Source organism: Chanos chanos, chromosome 9 (assembly GCF_902362185.1).
Source record: "Chanos chanos chromosome 9, fChaCha1.1, whole genome shotgun sequence".
Lineage (NCBI taxonomy): Eukaryota > Metazoa > Chordata > Actinopteri > Gonorynchiformes > Chanidae > Chanos > Chanos chanos.
In genome coordinates, this window is record NC_044503.1 from 38,870,310 (window position 1) to 38,891,832 (window position 21,523).

General features: G+C 42.4%; 1 protein-coding gene across 1 annotated transcript in view; it reads left to right on the forward strand.

Annotated features, from left to right (window-relative positions):
- Window positions 1-21,523, forward strand: part of LOC115821769 (nuclear factor 7, brain) — a 282,027-nt gene that overhangs the window by 88,594 nt on the left and 171,910 nt on the right.

A 21,523-nucleotide genomic window follows, 5' to 3' on the forward strand; every position in this document is an offset into this window, starting at 1 on the left:
TAGTATTTTTAAATACACCAATGACACTGCTTCTTAAACAAAAACGTTTGTAGGTAGTCACTTATTTACAACTTTTAATTTTTTTATCTAGAGTGCCTTTAGTCCCATTCTCAGTTTGATTATGTAAATGTAAATTCTCCATGATTGCACACACACTCTGTGAACAGTGAGCAGTGAATTTGTCCTCTGCATTTAACCCATCCAACACACCAGTAGTGAACACACACAACAGACGCAGGAGCAGTGGGCAGCATTCCTCTGTGCCCGGGGAGCGTTACGTGCCTTGCTCAAGGGCACACAGCCATGGCTTTCAGTTACAAGTCCGGTTCTCTAACCTTTAGACCACGGCTGCTTTATGATTATGAAAATAAATTTAGGTTATTATTGTACTGACCAGAGAAGACGGTCGCTTATGGCAAGCCGTTTTAACATTTAATCGCTAGACTGGATATATATTGCAGATATCTGAAATTCAATTGTTTCTAGTCAAAAAGAACATTTTAGATATCCACAATGATATTCCTCCCATTTCAGAGATCTACAACCCAGGTGTTAGGAGTCGTAATTTCAATGTCAGATATCCAAAATGAAACACCATTCCTGATATCCATAATGTAATTTTGAATATCCAGAATATCATGTGACTAGTAAAAATGTCATACTGGATATCCACAACTCATATTATGACTAGTAAATATGCAATTTCAGATGTCTCCCGTTACAATCACGACTAGAAACAATGTAATTGCAGACATCCACAAATATATAGTTCTTGCTCCGATGCACTTCAGTGCATTTTTAATAAATTACATGATTGCCTGTCTGATTTAACTATCTGTTTGATAATTATCTGACAGTCTGCTGTAGTGTAATATGGGTCAAATCTGACTAAAGACATTGTAGCCTATCATACTGTGTGTGACATTCTTCATAATCAATAACTAACTTTAAGTTGATGTGCCTTGACATTCTGGTTTGACCTTTGATGTGCCTTAGCCCCAAAAAGGTTGAAAAGCTCTGCTTTAGAAGTTTTATTTGGAGGGGAATTGGTGGGAATTCCATAGTTACATTTTGGCATGTCTTTGGAGAATACATATAAAGTAATAAGTTACAGTATTTTATGAATGAGGGTGGCTGCAAGAACAAAATGAAAGAAAAAACAGTTCAGAATTGACTTCAGTCATTTTCTCAATCCAGTAATTTCCATAATTTTCAGAACCTCTGTGATGTCTAGACAAAGCTGATGTGTTTAGACAGGTCACAAAGACAATAACAGCAGTGTCTGAACATCTCTGTCTCTTTCTCTTTCTCTCCATCTCTCTCTCTTTCTCTGCCCCCCCCTCTCTGTGTCTTTTTTTCCTAGTCTGAACCATTACGAAGTTACAAACATTGACATTTAAGACAGGGATACTGTGTGTTTGATGTTTAGAAGTTCATGAGAGTTTATCAGGTTTTTGTTGGTTGACTGAGAGTGAAACATGGGTGAGTGAAATGTCTGTTCCCTTTACACAGCAGGTTGTACTGACCATTAAAGTCACTATTTCCATTGTTTCATCCTTCATCCACAAAATGAAATTAAGAAAAAAATCATGACATGTCTGTGTTATCAGTATACTGGGCCAATGAAACAATCATATTTTCCTTCTTCACTGTTGTTACCTGTTATTACATGTTATTACCTGTTATTTATCTACTCATCAGCAGTGATGTTTTTAACACTGAGTCAATAATATAGTATTGTTTATGTTAGGAATGCTTCCTGGGAAATGCTGTGTTTATAGAGCAGCTACAAATGTAGTGTTTCAATATTTGAATATGAAGGATGGTTAAAACATCAAAATTTTGTCTGGATTAACATTTTTAATTGAAAAGGAGGGTGACTGAGAGTGCAGTGTGAGGTGTGCTGCTCCCTGTGTCACTGTGCCTTTGTGCTGTTTCAGGGACCTTGCTGTCACCATGGGGTGTCGGTCAGAACACAATCCAAGCATCCAATTTGGGTTTTTGATATTTATTAAAACGCACAGCACGACATGAGCACACTTGAATTACAAAAAGGGGGTTCGGTTGAGATGGTCTGGTTTAGGTATGTGGATGTTTACGTATGTGTGTGTGTGGTTGCTGAAAATAAACATATAAAATATAATGAATAAGCAGTTAAAGATGCATGTAAACATAAACGTAAATACATATACATACACATGAACAACACTATTTACAGGGCATATTTGGTTGCATGATTAGATAAACTGTAATAACTTGTTGCCGGTCCGCGTTCATGAGCCCACTAGTAGCGCTAGTGTGCGGTAACCACATTGGTCTATTAGCTGCAGCATGCTACATTGCTAACGTCAGCATGCTAAGTGGCTATGCTAAGAAAATAATTCACAGGGCGCCGCCATATTGGGGCGCTACACTGCGCATGTGCTAGTGGAACTCTGATCGTGGACCGGCACTATGGCAACAGAGGAGGGGTTACGCTAAGGTCACACACGTCACTGTACAGGTACACAAACACTGTATCGTTTATGCTATGTTCGATACGGCTATGTGGCTATTATGTATTGGTAACGACTAGCATACATATACAAATACGTGTCTTAGTGACGGCAGATGGCAGGGAAATTACAGTGACTGTTCATGCAACCGTTATTAATGAAAATGTATACAATAAAGACATATATACATATATAATAAACTATATACAGTTAATTACAAATCTTCCCCTTATTTATGAAAGATGCACCCTTAGCCCAACAATGTTTAGCACTTACAGTCGTCACTGACGCACACCGCATAAACGTAAACTGTCCAGGTTTTGACCCCTTCTCTCCGGAGTGGGGCTTGATCTGACGATCGGGGGGGGTGCGAGTCTTGTATATGCTGACCTGTATCTTTAACCCTATTGGTCGTAAGGTCAGAGGGCAGCCTGGATGGACAGGTCAGATGGCTAATCCTGACCTGGACGAGAAGTTTATGGGTGCGGTCTTTGGTGGACGTGCAACTTTGGGGAGCATTGGGGGGAGGGGGAGCTCTGCCAGCCTGATGGAAAAACACAGAACTTGCACAGTGCATTGGTTATCATGTCGAAACTGGTAGTGTGAAATATTTCACTGACTGAAAGTACTTGTGTTTAAATGGGAAAAATACTGCGAGGGTCAACTGACTGAATATAGATGGTGATGTTAAATGATAACTTTATGAAATTATGTAAGTGTATGTAAATCTGAGTTATACCTCCCTGGACAACCATTTAAGCACTGTCTTCTGAGGCAGAGGTTCTCAACTGATGGCCCTTTTATACATTAATAATGTTATGATAAAATGTCACCAAAGTCCAGCCCTAGAAGTGATTTACAGGATAATGTTATTCTTTAAAAAGTCAGTGTTTTGTTTTCCTTCTCCCTGTGTAGACTCAGAGACTATAACCTCACTCAGCAGTCCTGTGAAACTATTGCCTCAGCTCTGAAGTCAGTGAACTGCCCCCTGAGAGAACTGGACCTGAGTAACACTGGTCTTCAGGATTCAGGAGTGACGATGCTCTGTGCCGCACTAAAGAATCCAAACTGTCAACTGGAAATACTGAGGTCAGTCATTCTGAATGGAGCAACTTGTTGATCATGTTTCCAGTCATTCTATTCATATAAATAACTATTCATATAAATAACCATGAGTCTGTCCCTGTTTTTGATTTCTGTTTGTTTCTTTTCTGTCCTTGTGTGGTGGGAGAATGAAGAGATGAGAGACAGACAGTCTAATGGGAGCTAGGCTGCAGCCAATCAAATCATGTTATTTTCCAGTTATTCATTGTGTGTTTGATTTTGATTTGACCATAGAGATCAATGACTTCACATTTGTCCAGTCCTGAGTCCAGTATAATGAGTGTACTCCTTTATATGTAGTGTGATGAGTTTTCTGATTTTGTTCTTTTTCCTCTGAGCTCTACACAGTCACTGATCCCCATAGTTAACACTGCAGTAGTGTATGAATCAGTAATGAAGTGAACACATCAAATCACATTATCTGACTTTATGAGAAAGATCAAAGCTGAGTCTGATGACAATAGTAAGACCAACAGTCAGGAGCAGAGTCACTCTCCAGAGGGAACAAACAGCATCATCTACAATGGCAGGTTTCTGATATTTCTAATCTTCTCACACAGTAGACTCTAAGAGTACATTTACCAGTGTGAATAGGTTTGTTTCATTCAGAACGGCCTAGATTCAGTGTTTTGCTGTGCGTGTTACTTACTTTAATTCCACTCAAGCTGGACACTGGGACAAATGTTTGTTGTGGTGTCAGGTGGGCGTGACTGACTTTGGGTGATGAGACTTGTGAGGACTCAGACCCAGTTAAAAGAGTTTACTGTATCAACAGCTCCAATGATCAGATCTATAGTGTAGATGTAATTGTGCAGAGATTTCCAGATGTCTTTAAAGGGTTTGGTACTCTAGCATTCACATATAAGATATGACTGAAGGACGACATGCAGCCAGTAGTCCATGCTCCCAGGAGGGTCCCAGAGCCACTTCGAGTTTGTCTAAAGAAAAAGTTAGACAGAATGGTGTCTCTAGGAGTGATAAAGAAAGTGGAAGAGCCCACAGAATGGGTTAATTCAATGGTCTGTTTCAAAAAAGCAAGTGGTGATCTCCACATGTGCATGGACCCAAAAGATTTAAATGTAAATATCAAACCTAATGCAGACATGATCAAATTCCTACAAGGGAAGAAAACAAAGTACAGCACAAATTAGTGTACATTTAACATTACGTTTGGGCGTTTTTTGTTTTGGAAGGGACTGCCATTTGGAATTTCCTCCACTCCTGAAATATTTCACTGTGCCATGCGACATATTGTTGAGTGCATACAATTTACAATTTACAATTTAGTTATTTGGCAGACGCTTTTTTCCAAAGCGACTTACAATTGGTGCATCAGTCGGATTTCTAATACCTTCAACAGAGATCATAATAAGACTGAGCGTCAAATTGCCCTTTCGCATTGCGCCCCTGGAATACTTTTACAAACAGAAATACAAGACAAAGGTTTTTTTTTTTTTTTTTTTTTTTTTTTTTTCTCTAGGGAAGGGAGGTTAGGCATTGGGGGAAGGGAGGTTAGGCATTGGGGGACAGGTGTGTTCTAAAGAGGTGGGTTTTCAGTTTCCTGCGGAAGATGGTAAGAGACTCCGCAGTCTTGACTGCATGGGGGAGGTCGTTCCACCACCTCGGGGCAATGGCAGAGAAGAGGCGTGGTCGGGAGGAGCGGCTGCCGGGTTCCCGGAGTGAGGGGACCGTCAGTTGTCCGGAGGACGTGGAGCGGAGGGTCCTAGTTGGGGTGTAAGGCGTTATAAGAGACTGAAGGTATGATGGGGCAGAGCCTCTCGTGGCCTGGTAGGCCAGCACCAGTGTCTTGAACTGGATGCGGGCTGCTACCGGAAGCCAGTGGAGTGCAGTAAGCAGCGGAGTGACATGAGAGTGCTTAGGGAGGTTGAATACCAGGCGTGCAGCGGCGTTCTGCACGAGCTGGAGTGGCCTGATGGCGCAGGCCGGCAAGCCAGCCAGTAGAACATTGCAGTAGTCCAGGCGGGAGATGACAAGCGCTGGGACTAGGAGCTGGGTTGCCTGTTGCGTGAGGAAAGGGCGGATTCTCCTGATGTTGTATAGGGCGAATCTGCAGGATCGTGTGACTGCTGCGATGTGCCCGGAGTATGTCAGCTGGTTGTCGAGGGTGACGCCAAGGTTTTTGGCTGCTGAGGTGGGAAACACCGCAGATCCCTCGATGGTGATTGTCTTGTCGATCGCTGGGGAGTTCTTAGCAGGAAAAAACAGGAGCTCTGTTTTCTCCGGGTTAAGAAAGACTCACCAAAGTGCTTCACAGCATCCAGAGACATAGGTTACAGCTGAACAAAGTAAAATGTCAGTTTGCTGTTAGAGAAATCATGTTTTTAGGTGACAAGCTTTCAGGAGATGGTGTTAAGCTGGACAAGAACAAGGTGCAAATGATCCTCAACACGCCCAGATCCACTAACACAAAGTCTGTAGTACATGCAATGAGGATGATCAGTTTCATAGGAAAATTCAGACTGAACCTGTCTTCACAAACAGTTTACCTGAGAGAACTGTTACATCACACAAGTGAATTCAAGTGGACTGAGGATCATGAACAAGAATGGGAGAGACTAAAAATCAGTCTAACTACAGAGTCAATACTCAGCTTCTCTGAATCAAAGAAACAAACCAAGATATCCACTGATCCACTGACGGTTGTCACATATGCCTCAAGGACGATGACTGAGACGAGTCTGAGAGAGAATGTCTAGGGCTAGTGTATGGGGTTGAGAAAGTCCACAGCTATGTGTACGGCTCAAATCAAAAGTGATTGTGGATGAAACTGCAAAAGACAAAGTTTGCAAAGAGTCCTAACACATCTTAAGAAGAACTTTGCAGAACACTACAACTTTTAACATGTAAGTTCAAGTCTGCTGTACGCTCAGTCAAACGGCAGAGCTGAGAAAGGAGTTCATATTGTCAAACAGCTGCTTAAGGAGGTGACAGACAGTAAATCAGATCCTTATTTAGCTCTGTTAAGTTACCGAGCTTCAGCTTAAGTTTAAGTTTCTGTGATTGCACACACCACACACAGGAGCAGTGGGCAGCCTTCCTTGGTGAGCGCCCGGGGAGCATTAGGGTTAAGTGCCTTGCTCAAGGGCACACAGCCATGGATGTTGGGCCTGGGAATCAAACCGGCAACATGATGTGTCTAATGCTGAACTTTTCTGGGTCACAAATTTCTGCTTCATGGTTCAAAAGAAAAAAAAAAGAATCTCTTGAAAAAGAGGCAAAAAGCAAGTGATGACTTTCAGTGCATGACACTGTGAGAGTTGAAGATTCAAACACCTGGAAGATAAAGACACAGTTTTAAAGGAAGTGGGTCCAAGATCTTACACAGTCAGGACGGAGGATGGACAAACCCTTAGGAGGAATCGTCAGTCTCTTCTGAAAACAAGAGAGACTCTGCAGGACGAGACTAATGGAGGAGATACAGTCTGTGATTCATCATCTGATCCAGTTTACAATGTTACATCAGAACCAGCACCACTGCAAGACAACGCTGGTCCAGCTGAACATACATACTAACCTGTGTTGAGAAGATCCACACACACTGTCAAACCACCTGACAGGCTGAATCTGTAAAAGAAAAGAGAGAAAAATCATGAAACAGGACACTGACATTGTCCATCTGAAATGGAATTTGAGAAATAGCTGGACTGACACTTAATGTTTAAAAAAAGAGATAAAAAGGCACTTATGTTTGTTTCTTTTGGACATTTCTTTGGACTTTATTTCAGTTTAATCATATGCAAGGGTTTTGTGGGAGAGAATTCTCAGCCTGGGAAAGATATGACAGAGAATCCAGCCACACTGTTCACCTTCTTAAAAAAAGACAGACAAAGTTTTCAGAGTCTGATGCAGTATACGTTTATTGCATAAACTCAGAGCAGCATACAACAAACTGAGCCGGTCCTGGGAGTGACTAACTAACCGGTATTCATCACTTATACAAAAATCATATCAGGGATTATCCAATGATTGTTAAGACAGTCATTAGAGGACTTCCCATCTGCTTTACCGATCTTGTTAGACACTGTCATTTCCTAATGATGTAATCAGGGACTGACATGTTGACCCAGGCCAAACTCAAAAATGAGCGAGAATACTGTCTTACATCAGCACCTGCACTGATAAATAAACAAAAATGAATGAGCGCTTGTTAGAGAATACAAAGAATAAATTAGAGCACTCTTTCATCTTATCATAGTGAGCTTGGCTACATTCCAACACAGTCAGACTTCTCATCTTCTCCAAAAAAGGCTCACACCATGTAACCAATGTTTGACCATCAGCACTCTCTGCACAGAGACAAACTCAATGACCTTTCTATTCCTCCATTTACAGATCACATCTTTATAAAAGAATTTCATACATTTACTTTAATATAAATGATTATATGGTTATAAATTCTTAATGCAAAATAATTATTGATAAAGAGAAAATTATTATGTTGATTAAGTCACACAGAAATGATTACATAACTGTTATGATATTTTCATAAAACAAAGAAACATTTTATTTCTCCAACAGTTTATTCTTATTACACGTAATCACTTGCTCTCATGCCTCAAAGGAAAGGGGATGTAGTGATATAAAATTAACCAGTTGTGTAGTGACGTACCAGACCCAGTAGATGGCGGTATTCTGGGTTTTAGAATACCCGAGTGACGTTTTGAGTGGCTACTTTACGACGCTTTGATTAGTAGAGCGGCAGTTTTAACTGAAATGTGAAGAGCGGTAATCTCGTGTCACGAGCCTGTAGTAGAAACAGTGATTAATTCAAACGGTTCATTCATTTAATGATAATGAACATCACAGTGACCGGCACTCATCGAGTGTGTTGGAAATCTGAGATTCCTCGGATACCTGTCTCGTTTGCGCTTCTATCAAGTAAGTTTCTTGTTTCTTTTGTATATTTGTGGAATAACTGTCAGAGGAATGTTATGGGAATGCAAAAAATTCTCTGTCTTCCTCTTTCTCTCTGCACTCGAAGTCCAGTCACTGAGAAAAAAAGATAAATTATTTGTGTAATTATTTTTACCTCAACATTTCTGACACACTCAGCTGAATGTTTGTGCTTGTTTTTGTATCAAGCAGAACCCAGTTTGAAAGGTTATGAATCCATCACAGCAGGGCTTTCTACAGGTCAGTTTGTTCAATTTGAACCGGCGAGAGAAGCTGTCAGATCTCGGCTCTTTTTGCTGTATTCATTATTGGGGTCATTAACACTAGAAGCGCCGCGCCGGTTTGACCTACTTATACCTAGAAGCGCCGAGTGCCGGTCATTTGACCGCTGTGACTACCTACTAGGAGCGCCGTGCTGGTTTTACCTACTTAAAGCGCGGCTGGGCGGTCAAAAGACCGCCGAGTCATTAGACAAGGGCACTGTTACTGACAGATAATGATCGCTAGATGGCGCTTCTTGCACGAAGCAAATAGTTTGCTTACAAGATCAACTCGCGTTCGGCCAATGTATCATTCATTTCAGTGTTAATAGTCGATTATTATTTCATTAAAACGTTTGTTGTCCAGCCCTTCCATCATTCAACACAGTGTTTTGATTATTTATTTGTGGCAACCGTGTTTTCAAAGGCATAAATTCTGGAGGAACTCTTGATCAAATTCGACTGAGAAAACTATCTGAACAAGACTAGTTCAGGCAACTTTTTCATAGTATTTGTTTTTTAACATTTAATCTTCTACCTTGGAGAATTAGTTTATTATACGGGATGTCACACACGTTGCGAGTTAGACTGCGGTTGGACTGTGCATGCGTAGCCCGACTTTATCAACATTCAGTTGTCGACTGACAATGATCACGTCGTTGCCCCTAGTGATTAATTTATTGTAAGGACACGGTCCTGGTAGTGCAAAAATCAGAGACAATTGTGATTGTAAATTAACTATTGTACGGAGCGATTACAGATTTGAACATTCTAATTGTTGGGTGACATGTCGGGTGACGGAGTAAGCTTTAAACTGGACTGTGCTTACTCAGTAGAAAAACCTATCAGATTGACAAAACAAGCAATAATTGGTTGAGAATTACAATGCGTGTAAATCAAAACTTGTGGAAGTTTAGAGTGTGATACTGCTTTAAGTGGCGCTGGAGGAGTAGAAAGCGTTTCAGTTCCGGACTCGTCTGTCTCCGTGAAATTATCGCTTATACCACATAATAAGCCCAGCCGAGCATATCAAGCTTTACACTTGCATTTTAATAAATTAATTATCTACCACAACGAACAGATCATTCTATGCCATGACAGAAGCAAACACTACGACTTTTCAAGGCATTCAGTGGGCTATGAGAAGCCTAACACCTAGCCTGCCAAGTAACCTACGAGTAACACCTCCCAAGCCCCTCCCAATAAAGTGCCATAGTCTATTGTTAGTCTAGAATGATTTGGCCAAAACTAGTTCATACCACGAGGAGCCTACCACCGTCTATCATGAGTCTCAGCTAAATCTAATTCCACACATGTAACAGAAAAAGTAGGCACCGCTTGGAAATGAAAAAATATGCATGGATGTTGTTTTTACAAAATATGTATATCGCATTGTATTTTCGTAAACAAAGCTGTGTCAGGTGTGTAGGCTTTCGGAGTAAATAAAGTAGCATAAGATGGCCGAATTTTTACCATTTATTGAAACTAAATTACAGCACGAAAAAAGCCCTTCTTTTTTGGTAAATCGACAGCTGTGTAGTTTATTTACAGTAAATACTTAAGAAAGAATGGATTATACACTATACACGATAGATACACAAGATAGTGTATACAGTGAAATGTACTAAGTAAATAAATAGATAAAGTACTTTTCGAACCATTTAGTATCCTGTGTGTCGGGATGCTGTAACCACTTTTACACAGTCTGTCCAAGTAGGGAATGTTGTACCTCGCTGTTTTGTGTTCCCATTTCAAGTTGAGAGATATTCAACCGACAGCCGAGAACAATAGTCTAGGTGTGATCCCAACGACCGCGTCATGAATCACTTGGTCAGCCAACTCAGAAGTTCCCTTCAACGTGGACCAAAAGATTGTTTGCCAGTGCCAACGAGGTGAAGAAATTTTCGGCCTTCTGCCGGCCTACTGTCATCTTTTCCTAGATAGAGAATTGCGTTCAGCATGTATTTTGTTTCAACGTCAGCGGCCACCCAGAATTTAGTAGCAAATTAGTTTAATGGCCATGTTCTGTGTGAAACGACACAGTAACAACTTGATAGAGAACAGTTGTTCATCTACAGTTATGTTCTCACTAGGTGTGTAAGAAGCAATACTTTATCGAAAATCTAATTTATCTGTCACAAGGTGGGCAGCCCTTGCATTCTTGTCATCAAAGCGCAGATAGCGCATGCTATCGTAGAATCTCTGTCGAGACATCCGTCTCTGAAAATGGGATTTCCCACGTTAGCAGACCAGTAGTCGTCCGGGTTCATGATTTTACCGCCCGTAATACCTCCCAAATAAAGGAGACCCGCAGTCTGTCTAAGAGATTTTACCTGTACACCTGATCAGTCTATCATTATATAAGCAGAATTTATGAAATTTCATACAGGACTTTGTAGTCGGTTTCTTACGCTATTTTAAGCCGTCGTTTTCTAAGCAACCAAAGCCAGTGGGAAACCGAGAGACTTGCTAACGGCCGGAGAGCGAGGGGTGAATTTTCTGAGGTCAAATTTGAGAGACCGACGAGCGTCGAGTGTCTGGGAAATGTCGGATTCTCTGTGTCTTTCTTCTTTACCTTCGTGTACAAAGTAAGTGTCGTGTTCTTTTTAAATACCTGTGGAAAACATCCAGTGAAATGTTTTAGTGTATTTATTCCGACGGGTTTTGAATGAATAAGATATTGGAATTAGTCTCTGAATACCGTTATTTACACGCGCTGTTAGCCTCAGTGCAGTGGCGACGGTCACAGAGTTGAAAAGTTTCTCTTCGATTTGACGGCACGTAACTCAACATTTAGGATAACATTTTCAACTGTAAATGAAAATTCTTTCAGTTTCAGTTTCTGTGGTAAATATCATCATACGTGTCGTAAAATTCACCAACTGTGCTTTTGATCTTTACATGGTTAATGAGTTGGCCAGTAAACAGGGTGTCTGTCTCGCTTTTGTTCTGTGTGGAACATGGCTGGTCCTTTTAATATGAACTTGACTGACAGTTTTGTAAGTGTTGTCCTTTTGATCACTTATTTCTTATTTAAATTTTCAGTAGTCTCTCCAGTTTAAAGTGTACAGTTAATTACAACTTGCACTCATTCCAAAAATATCACACTGTGTGTTTGAGCAATTTAAGCAAATTTTTCACAACATTTAACACCTTTTTGGTCAAACTCTATCAGTACAATTTTTAATTCTTAAATGAGTGAATGCTTTTGCGCTCTCTCTCTCTCTCTCTTTCTCTCTCTCTCTCTCTCTCTCTCTCTCCAGACTTGTTCTCTGTAAACTCACTGAACAGTCCTGTTCATCTATAGCCTCAGTTCTACAGTCAGTAAACTGTCCCCTGAGAGAACTGGACCTGAGTAACAATGACCTTCAGGATTCAGGAGTGAACCTTCTCTGTGTGGGACTGAAGAATCCACACTGTAAACTGGAGATACTGAGGTCAGTATTAGTCAGGAACCTAAATACAGTGTTTAAAATGACAATGTTCATATTAAAATGAGACCAGGTTGATGTTTAGTGTGGTTATCAAAGTACTGTTGTGTGTGTGTGAAACATACTGATCATTAAAGGAGATGAATTTCCCCCAGTATCTGTACAACTAATGTTAGTAACTGGTCTGTGAATTTAGTTAATGTGATAGTTTAACAAAGTCAACATTTATAGTAAAATAGAGTGGAACCTTTACAATGAATCACACTTCACAAACCGGATGACGAGTTGATGTTTTCTGTCTGCCTGTATGTTTATTTCTCTCTCGCTGTCTCTCTCTCTCCAGACTTGCTCTCTGTGAACTCACTGAAGAGTCCTGTTCATCTATAGCCTCAGTTCTACAGTCAGTAAACTGTCCCCTGAGAAAACTGGACCTGAGTAACAATGACCTTCAGGATTCAGGAGTGAAGTTTCTCTGTGTGGGACTGAAGAATCCACACTGTAAACTGGAGATACTGAGGTCAGTATTAGTCAGGAATGTAAATACAGTGTTTAAAATGACTATCTTCACATTAAAATGAGACCAGGTTAATGTATAGTATGGTTATTAAAGTACTGTTGTGTGTGAAACATACTGATCATAAAAGTAGATGAATTTCCCCCAGTATCTGTAAGGCTAATGTTAGTAACTGGCCTGTGAGTTTAGTTAATGTGATAGTTTCACAAAGTCAACATTTATGGTAAAACAGAGTGGAACCTTTACAATGCATCACACTTCACAAACCAGATGACAAGTTGATATTCTCTGTCTATATGTTTGTTTATTTCTCTCTCTCTCTCTCTCTCTCTCTCTCTCTCACTCTCTCTCTCTCTCTGTAGGTTGTCTGGGTGTTTAGTGACAGAGGAAGGTTGTTCTTCTCTGGCTTCAACTCTGAGTTCAAACCACTCACACCTGAGAGAACTGGATCTGAGATACAATCACCCAGGAGACTCAGGAGTGAAGCGTCTCTCCACACAGATGAATCCACACTGTCGACTTAAGTCAGTACAGCCTGTGTGTGTGTGTGTGTGTGTGTGTGTGTGTGTTTATGTGTGAGACTCATCCACTGCCTGTTGTGTGTTTTTGTAGTGTGGACCATGGTGGAGACTTCATGATCAAACCAGGATTAAGAAGATGTGAGTACACACACACACACACACACACACACACACACACACACACACTGTGTTTGGTTCACCCATGGAAAAGAGACCATTTATCAAAATTCCTGAAAAATACAAGCTTTGCTCATCTTCTCCATTTCATGAATAAAGACAGATAATAACACGTTTATAATATCACGTTTTCTTAATTTTTACAAATTCATAAATAATTTTATTGTGTGTGAACAAATGAAAGACAGAACGTGAGTGAATAAAATAAATAAAGTGGAAAACTGGTCAGAAACGGGTTCAGGTAATGAGAGGGAAACACACTGGGTCAAGGGTCAAACAACAGTAACACAGACATTGTCAGCACACAGGCAGGGACTCAAACACAGATCCAGACAAATTTCTCTGTAAACGGCGGTTTATTACAAAACACTTAAGCACAGACTAGTGAAAAACTGGCACACTTAAATAGGCCGAGGGCAATCAGGAAACATGGAACAGGTGTGTAAGGTATGGGGTATTGACTGAAGGGGCGGAGTCAGTAGCACATGACAAAAATAAACAAACTGCACATGGTAAAAAAAAAAACCCCAAAACAAACCTACAACACTGTGTCAACACTTGCAGACAGGGGGAGACAAAACACAAAGTTCCTGAGGAAGTACTGACAGTACCCCACCCCCCCCAAGGACGCCTCCTGGCATTAACTGTAGGTAGTACAGGATGCTGACAGTGAAAATCTCGGATGAGAGAGGGATCCAGAATGTCCCGGGCAGGAACCCAGCACCTCTCCTCAGGACCATAGCCTTCCCAGTCCACCAGGTACTGGAGACCATGACCCCGACAGCGGATATTAAGCAGGCGATGTACTGTGATTCAGAGGGAAGTTTCAGACAAACCGCAGATGGGTTGATGTCCTTGGAGATGGGGAAGGGACCAATGAATTGAGGGGCCATCTTGGGGAAGCCACCTTGAGAGGGATATCACGGGTGGAGAGCCACACCCGCTGCCTCACTGTGCAACGAGGGGTCCTAGAGCAGTGACGATCCGCCTGATGCTTGATCTTGGCCCGGGAACGGTGAAGGGCAGTCGATGTGCCTGTGCCGATGGGACCCCAACCTCCTCCTCCTGGGCTGGGAATAGAAGGGGCTGATAGCCGAAGCAACACTGGAATGGTGACAGGCCAGTGTAGGAGGATGGTAGAGAGTTCATGGAATATTCAGCCCAGGGTAGCTGCTGACTCCAGGAGGAGGGGCCCTGAGAAGTCAGACAGCGCAGCACTGTCTCTGTTTGTTGGTTTGCCCGTTCTGACTGCCCGTTGGACTGTGGGTCAAAACCTCAGGTAAGACTGACCTTGGCACCCAGAAGTGAGAGGTGAATTGAGGACCCCTGTCAGAGATTACATCCACTGGGAGTCCATGTAATATGAAGACATGTTGTACCAGTAATTCTGCAGTCTCTTTAGCAGTAGGTAACTTGGGTAGTGGAATCAGGTGAACAGACTTAGAAAAGCAATCAACAACAGTGAGAATAGTGGTATTACCCTGAGAGAGGGGCAGACCAGTAACAAAGTCCAGCGCTATGTGGGACCAGGGTCTCTTGGGAACCGGTAGGGGTCGTAACAGACCAGCAGGAGGTTGACTGGAGGTCTTATTCTGGGCGCACACTGAGCAGGCCATTACGAAGCTGCGGATGTCATTGTCCATGGAGGGCCACCAGAACCACCGCCTGATGAACGCGACTGTACGTCTAGCACCGGGATGGCAAGACAGCTTAGAGGAATGCCCCCACTGCAGGACCTGTGAACGCACAGACAGGGGCACAAAAAGGAGGTTAGCACCCTGCAACAGCTCAAAGGCAGAGGACATTAGGGGAAGAAGGTATCTGTTCTTCACCGTGATGTTGTTGAGACCCCTATAGTCAATACAGGGGCGCAACGAACCGTCCTTCTTTGCCACAAAGAAAAACCTAGCGCCAGCCGGAGATGAGGAGGGCCGAATGATGCCTGCAGCCAGGGATTCCTGAATGTACTTGTTCATGGCTTCGGTCTCAGGAGGGGACAGGGAGAACAGATGACCTCTAGGAGGTGATGTACTAGGCAGGAGGTCAATGGCACAGTCATAGGGGCGATGCGGAGGCAGGGAGGTAGCCCGGGACTTGCTGAACACTGCCTTGAAATCCAGGTATTCGGAGGGAACATCAGACAGATCAAGAGGCTCCTCCTGAGCAGGAGGACTTACAGGCAAAGGAACCAGGGCATTGCGGAGGCAGTGAGTAAGGCAGAATGGACTCCAGCTTAGAATTTTGTTATTAGCCCAGTCTATGTGGGGATTATGCTTAACCAGCCATGCGTGTCCAAGAACAATTGGGGCTTGGGGTGAATCTAGCAAATAAAACACTATGGTGTCCCGATGGTTTTCGGAAATAAGTAAACTCACCAACAGGGTAACGTGTGTGATTCTAGCAAGCTTCACTCTGGTTAGGGCATTAGCTTCAAGGGGATTCTGTAACAAGGTTGGGGAAAGATGTAGTTGGGAGTTCCCGTCAGCCCCGGAGTCAATCAGAACAGACACAGCATGGTGATGATTGTCTTTGAGGAGAGTCGCAGGCAGAAGGGTGCGGAAGGTAGGGGAGGAACAAAAAGGAGCGACGCTCACCAATAACTCCCCCTTTACGGGTGAGCACTGCCTTTTACTGGCCAAAGGGTGACATAATGACCAAGCTGACCACAGTACAGGCAAGAATTAGAGTCTCTCCTCCTTTGTTTCTCTGCGGGAGACAGGTGGGCACCACCCAGCTCAGACGGCTGTCTAGGCGGATGGCTAGGTCCACTAGGGCGTCAAAGGTGGCAGGAAGCTCACGGGTGGAAAGCTCATCCTTGATGATCTCAGATAGGCCATTGAGGAAGGCATCATATTGCGCCTCCTGATTCCAGCCACTGGTCGTGGCGAGGGTGCGGAACTCAATGGCGAAATCAGAGACTGACTGACCCCCCTGGCAAATCTGCAGCATCTCCCGAGCAGCCTCTCTCCCATGCACCGACCTGTCGAAGACCTTCCTCATCTCCTCGGTGAAGGTCGCATAGGTGTTGCAGATCGGGGATCCCGCATCCCAGACTGCTGTTCCCCACTCTCTCGCACGGCCGGTCAACAAAGTTATCACATAGGCAACCCGGGACTGACCTGTTGGAAAGGTGGAAGGCTGGAGCTCAAACACTAGGGAGCACTGAGACAGAAAAGACTTGCAGGTCCCTGGTTCTCCTCCATAAGGTTCGGGAGGCGGCAGACAGGGTTCACGGACAGGCAAGGTCGGCTGGACAGGCTGAGGAGGTGGGTTCTCCTGAACCCACTGGAGGTGTTGTAATCTTGTTGCCATGTCAGCTAAACAGGCTGTCATAGCCTCCAGGGACTTGTGGACAGAGTCCAGTTGGCCCTGTTGCCTACCAATCATTATTCCCTGATGCTCCAGGATAGTCTTGAACTGATCCGGACCTGCTGAGTCCATCTTCTTGGTCAGTTCATACTGTCAGGACATAGGCAGGGACTCAAACGCAGATACAGACAAATTTCTCTGTAAACGATGGTTTATTACAAAACACTTAAGCACAGAAAACGGTGAGATGAACTGACAAAACACCAGAGGTGGACAGTAACGACGAACAGTTACTTGAGTACTGTACTTAAGTACATTTTTCGAGTATCTGTACTTTACTTGAGTGTTATTTTTTTTCATCAACACATCAACAATAACACACTCAGGCTCCTTAAAATGACATAATATAATAATAATACTGACATTTAAATAAAGTAAATATAATATTTAATAATTCAATAATAATATGATAATATAATATTCTCCATTCAGTATAAAACACACACACACACACAGTTGAGAGTGTGTGATGTGTTTTCTCCTCTAATTTCTCTTCTTCTCTGTAGATGCCTGTGATCTCACACTGGACCCAAACACAGCACACACACACCTCTCTCTGTCTGAGGGGAACAGAAAGGTGACATGTGTGAGAGAGAATCAGTCGTATCCTGATCATCCCGAGAGATTTGACTGGTCTCAGGTCATGTGTAGACAGAGTCTGACTGGACGCTGTTACTGGGAGACTGAGTGGAGTGGAGATAATGGTGCTGTTATATCAGTGACATATAAAGGAATCGGGAGGAAAGGAGAGAGAGATGACTGTTTGTTTGGACTCAATGAAAAGTCCTGGAGTCTGTGGTACCATCGTAACAGTTACTCTGCCCATCACAATAAACAGGTCACTGTCATACCTCACCACCCCTCACACACACACAGAGTAGGAGTGTATCTGGACTGGTCGTCTGGAACTGTGTCCTTCTACAGCGTCTCCTCTGACACACATACACTCACACACATACACACATTCCACTGCACATTCACTGAACCCCTCTATGCAGGGTTTTATGTTTTTGACTCCTCAGTGTCTCTGTGTCAGATAAAATAAAAAAACATACACAATCTGAAATACACACACACACACATTCTTTTTCTCTTTTTCACATGAACACACACAATGTTCATATATATAATTTATATTTATTTACCCTTCCACTTGAAAACACACACACACAGACACACACACAAACGTGTGTGTATGAAGTAGTCAGTTTTATTTATGTATCAGAAATCTGTGACTGTAATGATAAACAATTGTTCATTAATTTGCAAAGCTTTGTAGAGATTGTTTGTTTTTGTATTTTTTCAGAAATTCTTGTCCATTTACTTTTAAATTCTTGTTTATTTGTTTTTATTTTGTTACAAACACAGTGTAAACATGTACATGTCAGAGAGAAAGAGACAAATAAAATATCATTACATATAAAAACATTGAAAGTGTTTCTGATGCTGAACACACACACACACTCTCTCTCTCTCTCTTTCTTTCTCTCGTAAAACAGACATGTGACACACATTGATTCCACTGTAGGGAAGAGTTGTCCTTTTTGTCAGGCAGAGGAGACAACTGACCATCTTTTTTTGTGATGTAATAGACTTAGTGGACTCTTGGAGGTACTGGGGGAATGGTGTGGGGGTTTTGGGGAGGCATTGACGGATGAACTCTTTATTTGTGGACCAAAGTACAATTATAACCAAAGAAAAAGAAAGTGTTTGTTGAATTTCATATGAGGTCAGACAAAAATGAGCATTTGGGTAATGAGGAGAAATAAGATGAAGGGGGCAGGATTGAAACACTTCTTCAGATTTGTTTTCTGTTCACTGCTTCTCAAATGTGATTCTCTTTAACAACATTTCTCAGCAAACTTTTTAAATATTTATGAAAAAAAAGTTGACAACACAGTTTTGACCACACTTTAATGTTGTTGGTTGAGTTCATTTTCTGTGTCTTTGTCTGTCATTCATTTTATCATTTCAATAAATTATACATTGCTGTATGATTCAGTGTTCAATGTTTTGACCATCTTGCTCCTCTTAAGGTGAAAAGTGAACAGCCAGACCACCTAAAATATGACATTTTATTCGACAATAATATGTCATTTATATTGCAGATTTAATAACATCCTAACCTATTAGTTTCATAAGTAGTTTGTAGAAATCAATCGGAGTCCAAATTGTGCTGATTTGTAATACAGTATGGAGATTTCTATTCAATCCAGATATGAGAGAGAGAGAGAGAGAGAGAGAGAGAGAGAAAGAGAGAGAGAGAGGGGGGGGGGGGGGGGGTTAGAAGACAGGAGAAGTCAATTGGAGTCTAACAACAAGACTTTCAGTGGTTATGTAGTTGTCCAGGGACCCTCCTCTCTATAGCTGATGTGCAGTCAGTCCAGTGAGGCCTACAGACCTAAAACATATTCACTTGATCTCTCTGAGTCCAGGTCTGTATATGAATGGAGAGAACAGAGATCCAATAAGAGTGTGAAATTACAGGTCAAATGATATGACAATACTGATATTAATGCAATCAAACCCAACACAGATTCCCTCATCCCCCAGGACTCTTCTGTTTCTTTATTTATAGGCAGAAATATCAATCACAAAACTTCCAAACTTAAAAAAAAAAGATATAACTGATAGAAGCTGTCAACTGAGAGTCACGCCTCTACACGCGCCCCCCCCCCCCCCCCCCCCCCCCCCCCCGACCTACACCCCACCTCCACCCCCCACCCCCGGGCTCCATAACAACATTCAGCATCGGCAGCTGACAGATGACCAGTTAACTCCATTACCTGTCCACTCTAAGTATAGTTTCTGTTGATCACCTCATTTCCATCAATCTCCCTTTCCCTCTGTCATGTGCATGTAGTCATGTCTGTATTATAGTGCTGGGAAGTCTACAGACAGTTTAGTGTGAGATACTGAGCATGTATTCTGCTATTAGAGAAGCTGACCCCCTTATTAAGTCAAATCCAATTTTTTCCTCTTCTGTATTCTGTATCCTGCATATTGGTTTGTGAGCCTTGCCTGTGTTGACTACATATTATCATCTTGGTTTATTAAGGAATACATTCACATATGCATCCAGCCTCATGTGAAATTCAGGACACTTCATTTGAATTAGTGAACGACTTTCTCTGCAGTCAGCTGCGTTATTGCTTTAAGACTGAAAGTCTTCAATCAAGAGTACAAATTTACATTAGGCTTCACCTCAAACTTACCATACCTGTCAATTCTTCATCAGAGCTACATTTCTGTTACTTAAACAAAGCATGACTAAACACCATTTAAGGATATTTGAACAACTAGAAGGTATTTTAATATCCTTTAGCTAGGAACAGCAATGGAGGTGCGAGATGTGGACTTCACACTACCCTTATGTGACAAACAAGCACATTTATCCTTTGAGAGATGAATAAAGCAAGGGGTTTTCTCTGCTGGACGACATGATGACGTCACACCTGTGTTAGCGCCGACGCTTCACTGTGGCTTTTAGCACACACCACACGCCGAGTGACACATCTCTGAACGTGTCGGAAAAGTCTCTGAAACACTGAAACGCACTAACCCACGACCACAGACAGTAACTCTTCCGTTCCTGTCCGCGACGATGGACAGACTTCAAATGTTATCGCTCATCAAGATAAAGCAGAAATGTTTCTGACGCTCAAAAATCTGCGCATGCTTCAAGGCCTACGTGATTGGCAGCGAAGCGGCTGCTCACACTGTTTGTGTCTACGGAGTGATGGCCATGAAGCACAATGACCGTGGGGAGCGATCGGAGAGGCCCTTGGCGTAGATCGCCGTGGCTACCCACTGCCAGAGCGCTGCGCGGCTGAAGCGAAAAGGAGTCGTCTAAAATCAGGAGCACAGTCTAAATGATCAGCCTCTGAATGCCCAGCTCTGTGAGCGTCTCAAAGCCCAGAGAGGGAACTTTGACCATGTCATTACTACTGCCTGAGACAGGAGTGTCCCACCTCTCAAATACAGTCATAATAAAGAGAAATCGTGACACAGACATGTTGCTTGTGGTGTTGGTATTTATGAGGAACAAAAATATATCAAACGTAACAATATAACACAACTGATAGACCATTTGTTTGTGAGGATTTGTCAGCTGGTCTTGTAATGAACTCAGGCCTCTCACCTAATCTAAGTCAGGGAGACATGAGTGGACAGGAAGAGGCTATCACCCGCTCTCTGTGGTTTGCACTATTGTCTGAGGTCTCACAGCAATGACTACATCTAACATTTTATAGATCGACTGTCATACCATGGCTGGCTGTGTGGCGTTTGGATGCACCAATCGGTGGGAGAAAAGCATGTGGATGTATGGCTTCCCCAAAGGAAACAGACAGAAGAAAAAAATGGTTAGCAATGGTCAGCAGAAGCAACCTGACGCTCACAAGAGATTTAATAACAGAAAACTGTGTCAAGTAAGTACTGCTTAAACAGGTGAAACAGACAAATTACTTGTGGTTAATATTTCAAAGGGTTTTATGCTTTTACACACAGAGCAAAATGAAATTCCAACTGATCCTTACGCGGTATGTCTGGAATATGTGAGGAAACTGAACTTGCAAGCCTCTCTCTGCAGGCACATTTTGAGGAGGATCAATTCGTAGCCACAAAAAAAGGCCGAGTGAAGCTGAGGGCCGATGCTGTACCCACCATATTTGTCCATCGCCCTAGGCCTAAGAGGAGGAAGGCCCCTTCACTGAGAATACCACCAGCATTGGTAACA